Source organism: Colobus angolensis, unplaced genomic scaffold, assembly GCF_000951035.1.
Source record: "Colobus angolensis palliatus isolate OR3802 unplaced genomic scaffold, Cang.pa_1.0 Scaffold68, whole genome shotgun sequence".
In the NCBI taxonomy this organism is placed as follows: Eukaryota; Metazoa; Chordata; class Mammalia; order Primates; family Cercopithecidae; genus Colobus; species Colobus angolensis.
The window spans coordinates 5,004,496-5,011,157 of record NW_012120487.1 but is presented as its reverse complement, the minus strand read 5'-3'; the positions used below and the strand labels follow the sequence as shown (position 1 = coordinate 5,011,157).

Below are 6,662 nucleotides of genomic sequence, written 5' to 3'. Positions count from 1 at the left end.
GAGGACAGCGTCCAGGTTTCTGGCTTCGTTTCCGCTTGTAGTCAGCCTCCCTCCCTGAGCTTTTGTGAAGACGGAGCGATAGAACGGACCAGAAAGCAGTTTGGAAATGGCAAAAGTGTTACCCATCATTAGCTCCAGTATCATCAAAGCTCTCTAATTACCCTAGTAAGTTCAGTCAATGGAACGAGGCATGACAATTAAGATAAATCACGATGGTCACCCAGATAGGTGGGATCTGGAGGTCCTAAGTAACCTCGGATTCCTTACACCTGCCAGGCGTTGAGGGCCGGGGCGGGGCGAACACAGACTCCGCCCCTGGGCTGGGCCTGGATGCGGCCAGAGAAGAGCAGCGCTGGAACTGGAGCCTCAGCCCTCAGGCGCCACTGTGAAGACAGGACCGGACCCGACCCGCCCGCAGCGCCCCGCAGAGCCCTGCCCCGGCCCCCTCCGCTCCCTCCCGCCGCCAGGTCCTACTGTCCCGCCGACCTTACGGGAGCGAACCCGTCGTCCCGCACTCGGAGTCCGCGGTAAGGGGCGCGGCCCGGGCAGCCCGCCCGCGGAAGATCGGGGACCGATCCCCGGCGCGCGGCGCTGGGCAACGAGAGCGGGCGCCGAGAAGGAGCACGGGGCAGCGGAGGGGAGCCGGGGGAGGAGCGAGGGAGGGGGCTCCGCGGCGGCAGAGGTGGGGCTCGCCTAGGGAGGGAGCGCCGAGAGGGTCTCCCAAACCGTGGGGGCAGCCGGGGGAACTCCAAGGGCGGGAGGGGAGCAAGAAAGACGGCGCTGGGGCTGGGAGGAGAGATGGGGGCAACTGGAGGGCAGCGAGGGATTGCGGGGGGAAACGGGGGCATGGGGGGCGAGGGAACTGCGGGGAGGGCGGAGAGGGGCTGTGCGGAAAGGGGGTACAGGGCAGCTGAGGGGCAGCGAACGGGGCGCTGAGGGAGAGGATTGAGGGGCGCTAGAGCGGGGGCGCGGGGGGAGGCGTGGAGGTGAGGAACTGAGGGGAGGGGACTGGCTGGGCGGAGGTCGTTTGAAGCTGGAGGGGACTGAGGTGCCGAGGGAAAGGGTCGCTGGGCAGCTGGGGAGCATTCCTGGTGCCCTGGTCGGGAGAGGGTCAGGGGGTGGGGGATGTGGGTATGGATAGCTGAGATGGGGAAGGGCAGCAGGGCAGTGTCTGGTCGAAAAAGGGTCATTTATGGGGGATGTGGGTAGGGATAGCTGGGGTCGGAGGTGGAGCCCAGCTGGGGACCGGCGTGGAGATAACTGTAGATGGAAAGCGAGGGGTGGGGCTTGGGGGAGGGAAGCCTGGGAGAATGGAAGGGTGAGAGGCCAGGCCGGGTCTACCCCACTGCAGAGGAAGGGGGCAGGGAGCTGGTGGAGACAGAGGGAAGTGGCCTTGGAAATGGACACAGGGGCCTATATTCTGGTCAGGAGTGTGGAGGAGGCTCTGGAATAGAGTAGGGTCTGGCAGCTGCGAGTGGAGGAATCGTGAGAGAACCTGGAGGGTATAGATAGGGTGGTGGAGCGCTGGGTCAGGCTGGAGAGGAGGCCAGGTGTGGGTTGTGGTGTAAGGATGGAAAGATAATGGGGATTGAAGTGGAGGCCAGGCACTAGCGGTGTCTTGCCCACTCAGGAGTCCAAGGAGGGGACCCAGGCACTGGACTTTGTTATATGGGCACCAGGGATCACAGAAAATAAGAGAATCATGGACAGAAAAAGTCATTCAACTCTGTTTTGTAGTCCCAGCACGGAAGGAACTTTGGGGAGGGCAGGGCAGCAGCCTTTGGAAGCTAAGAGAGATATGGAGGGGGTGGGAGAAAGATGGGCTCTCAAAACACACACACACACACACACACACACACACACACACACAAACAAACAGAAAAAACAAACACAACAAGATGGGCCCTCTTCCCCCAGCTTCCTGGAATCCAGATGGAAATGGGTGGGAGATAGTAAAAGGAGAGGGTGTGTGTGTGTGTGTGTGTGTGTGTGTGTGTGTGTGTGTGTGTGTGTGCGCGCGCGCGCGCACAGGTGGATGCCCACCTGTTCTGTGCCTATAAACAGAGGAAGACAATGGAAGCCGTGAAAGTCCCTATATATAGAAGTGGAAAGCCCTGGTGCTGTGGGAGCCAGAGAAGAGGCATTCTTGGGGAGGTGGGTGGGTTGGAGAAGGCTTCCTGGTCATGAAGGATTTAGCTAGCAGTGGAGGAAAGTGTGTTCCTATCAGAGGAAACCGAATGGGAAAAGACAAAAATCTAAAAGCATCTCCAGTCCAAGAAATAAATCTTCAGTTTCTTAAAGATTATGACATGAAGGCAGGTATCAGTAACCTATAGAAAATCTTTAAATAGGTTTCCCCTCTGAGCTTGAAGCTCCTAGAGTCTCTCTCCATCTCCCCAAAATATAGCATAGGGCCTGGTACATAGTAGGTGCTTAGTGAATGTTGATTGAATGAATAATTGAGCTGTGGTGGTGCTCCTGCCTCAATTTCTTCATCCATTTCCAAGAATTGTTGTGAGAATCAAATAGGATAATGTGGGTGAAAAGAACTTTGTAAACTGTAAAATACTGTACAAAGAGAGAGGTCACTGATGTTATTCTGCAGATGTGCCTCTGTTCTGTCAGTGGACACACCCATGGCTATCTCTTTCCAATCTGGAGGAGGAAGGAAATGAATATCGAGCATCTGTTGTGTGCAAGATGGAATGCATTGAAAGCATCTTGTAGAATGCTTGACATTTAGTAGGTGCTCAATAAATGGTAACTGTTATGATATTGTTTCTGTGGCTCTAAGATACCTGGGAAAACAATGAAAAGGTGGTGATGGGTTAGCAGTGGGGAATAGTCTAAAGACAGATTGAATTAGAAAAGGAGAGTGTGGCTTAAAGGAGAAGGATGAGGTCCACATTTGCCCAACTCCCTCCTTATTCTCACTGAAATGCTCCAAGTAGGAAGACAGGGAATTACATTTATTGAGCCCCTGCTATATTGCATATACAGTTGACCTTTGAACAGCATGGGTTTGAACTGTGCAAGTCCACTTATACCCAATTTTCTTTTTCAACCAAACACTGATTAAAAAAAAAAATACCATGGTGGGTCAAACGCAGTGGCTCGAACCTGTAATCCCAGCTACGTGGGAGGCTGAGGTAGGAGGATCGCTTGAGCCCAGGAACTTGAAGCTACAGTGAGTTATGATCAGGCCACTGTACTCCATCCTGGGAAACAGAGTGACACCCATCTCTTAAAAAAGAAGAAAAAGAGAAGAAAATACAGTAGTGAAGGGAGGTGAAGTCTGTATATTCAGAGGACCAACTTTTAGTCTAGGTGGGTTCCACTGGGCCAACTGTGGTTCTTGAGTAGGCATGAATTTCGGTATATGTGGAGGTCCTGGAGTCAATCCCTTGCCTATACCAAGAAATTACTGTACTATTCTAGATGTATTACCCACATTACCTATAATTTTCCCAACAATTGTTTTATGAATGAAGAAACTGTCTTAATCTTGTAAAATTTCTTCCCAAAGTCTCATATGTAATAAATGATAGACCTGGAAACTGAATCTAGTTTGTTTGATTTGGAACTCCAAACTACTTCCACTACTCAGGATGACTTGCTAGAAGAAACTATGAAGCACAGAGACAAACAAACCAAAAAATTAAGGGGTTAATAAAACCCCCTCCCATATACAGGTTTTAATTCTTGCAATAGTTTTGCCAGGAAGCCATTTTATGAACTCCTTTTATAGATGAGGAAACTGAGGCCAGGAGTGTGATTTGTCTAAGTTTACAGGACCACTGAAAGAGCCAGGGCTTATCTTTCAAATGCCAGGTCGCTTGGACTCAGACTCATGTTCTTTCCAACAAAAGGTAAGTTCCTTCATTCATTCCTTCACTCCATTTATTGAGCTGATCTCTTCTTGCTGGCTTTTAGGGCTCTCTCCTCCTCTTCCCCTGCTCTTTCCTAGCTAAAGTTGGCTTCTTCCTTAGGTGCTTATTTCTGCCACCTATCAGACTGAAAGGGTTATTTGTTTTTCACAGCCACCCTTTGAGGAGCCATTTCTTTCCCCCAGCCTGGGACAGGGACGGCTTCCCAGATGGTCCCTGGGCCTTCATCTGTATTGCTTGTCACGGAGATAGCTCTATCATTTTATGTGACTGTCACAAAATAGAGGAAAGATTTGATTGATGCTTATCTTACAAATGCAATTCTGCACGCACCACTGTACAGTGACCTGTCTGCTTAGATCTGCCTCAGGCGGCTGCCTGCTGGGATGCTTTTTGCCTGTCTTCCAAATGTCTAAGTAGTCCCTGGCTGCCCCCTCCTAAGAAGATCCCCTTGGGGGCTTCCATCTGAATGAGCCTTCCAACTGAACTCAGCTCTCTGCCTCTCCCCATTCTCACATCACCTACTGGGAAAGCCACGCTGCGTGTGCATAAGCAGATGCTGACAGTGTGGTATGGCAAGTATAGTATGGTGGCAAGACACTCAGGATGTTGGGGATGCTTCTTTTTTTAATTTTTATTTTTAGAGATAGGGTCTCACTCTGTCACCCAGGCTGGGATACAGTGGTGCAATCATAGCTCACTGTAACCTCGAACCCCTGGACTCAAGTGATTTTCCTGCCTCAGCCTCCCAAGTACTGAGGACTACAGGTACACACTACCACATCCAGCTAATTTAAAATTTTTTTGGCTGGGTGTGGTGGCTCATGCCTGTAATCCCAGCACTTTGGGAGGCCGAGGCAGGTGAATCACAAGGTCAGGAGATTGAGACCATCCTGGCTAACACGGTGAAACCCTGTCTCTACTAAAAATACAAAAATTAGCTGGACGTGGTGGCAGACGCCTGTAGTCCCAGCTACTCAGGAGGCTGAGGCAGGAGAATGGTGTGAACCCGGGAGGTGGAGCTTGCAGTGAGCCTAGATCGCGCCACTGCACTCCAGCCTGGGCAACAGAGCGAGATTGTCTCAAAAAAAAAAAAAAAAAAGAAATTGTAGAAATGGAATCTCACTGTTTCCCAGGCTGGTTTTGAACTCCTGGCCTCAAGTGATTTTCCCACTTTGGCCTCCCAAAGTGTTGGGATTACAGGCATGAGCCACCATGCCCAGCCAGGATGCTGCTTTATTCACTCTAAAATTGTTATGGTTTTCATTTTCCTTAATCCTGTCAAACCTGGAAGCCATTAGGTAACAGAAGTTCCATTCATGACCCTCCAACTGACTTGCTGTGTGAGCTTGGACAAATCACTTCTCTTTGCAGAGCCTCTTTTTTTTTTTTTTTTTAACCTGTAAGATAAATGGAGGTAGATCAGGAACTGAAACAATTTTTTACTCTTGCCATCACTCCCTAGTCTCATATCTGTGGCAGTCATCGCTAATAAAGGCAGACAAATTTCTCACTGATTCTACACAAGGCTACATGTATTTTTCTCAGCATTTACATTTCTCTTATTTAAAATTCACAGCACCTTGTGAAAGTAGGTATTATTGTTAGATGAGGACACTGAGGCATAGAATTTAAGTAGGTTGGCCAAGTTTACACATTGAGTTACTGGGAAAGCTGGGCCCAGTAGCCAGGCTTTTTGTTACAATAAAGCTGCTACTCCAAAGTTCCTTCTAATTCTAGCATTTTAAGAGTGTGAAGCTGGGCTACATCAGAAAAATGAAGACCAATAATCTGACATTTACACTGATAGTCTGGCACTTGAAAAATGCTCTATATGTGTTTCTTGAAAGACATAACACCCTCTAAGGATTTACTATAGGTCTAGCGTTGACCAGATGTAAGTATGGATAAAGCCCCCTTGAATCCAGAAGAGGGAGCAAACAGTTAATTGTAAAACAGGCCCAAATAATGGAGCCATGATCAGGGAGAGGGCAGTTGAACAAGATTTGCCTGCAGAGTGAATTAAAGGCGACAGTGAAATAATGTATGTTCAGTACCTCCATGGGCCGAGAAACTGTGTCAGATTGTTTACGTATAGTACTAATCATTCTATTTGTACCAAGCTCTGTGAAGTAGGTGGTATTTTCTCTATTTTAAGGTAAAAGAGCTGTGGCTTAGAGAGGGAATATGACTTACCTAATAATTCATCTGAGGGGTAGAGCATTGATTTTAAACTTTTTCATAACACCGCAGGGTACTAAGTCTGGTCTTGGCTGTTAGCTGTGAGATTTGGGCAAATCCTTTTAATTTCTCACTTTCAATTTCCTTCTTGATCAAATGGAAATAATCATTCCTGTCTTTCCAGCTTTATTTCCCAGCTTTATTTAGAGGATAGAATAAGATACAGGATATGAAATTGTGGTAAAGATCAAATTTATGTTTTAGTAAAGTGACTCTTTGACCAGCAATTCCACTTCAAGGAATCTCAAGGAAATAATTAGGAAAATGTACAAAAATTTATGTAAAGAAATGTTCACTGTAGTTTAATTTATAATAATTAAGAGTAGAAAAACAACTTAAAAGCAACTTCCTAAAGAAAGTGACAATATTAAAGAATTGATCTGGCTGGGCCAACATGGTGAAATCCTGTCTCTACTAAAAATACAAAAATTAGCCGGGTGTGATGGTGAACACCTGTAGTCCCAGCTACTTGGGAGGCTGAGGCAGGAGAATTGCTTGAACCCAGGAGGTGGAGGTTGCAGTGAGCCAAGATTG

General features: G+C 48.2%; 1 protein-coding gene across 1 annotated transcript in view; it reads left to right on the top strand.

The window, feature by feature from the left end:
- The first annotated feature begins 304 nt into the window (after nucleotides 1-304).
- The window catches only part of RAB3B (RAB3B, member RAS oncogene family), an 86,392-nt gene continuing 80,034 nt past the window's right edge, over nucleotides 305-6,662 (top strand). The window contains exon 1 of the mRNA XM_011926271.1: nucleotides 305-527. The gene's annotated coding sequence lies outside the window, so the exon portion shown is untranslated. The remainder of the gene's footprint in view (nucleotides 528-6,662) is intronic.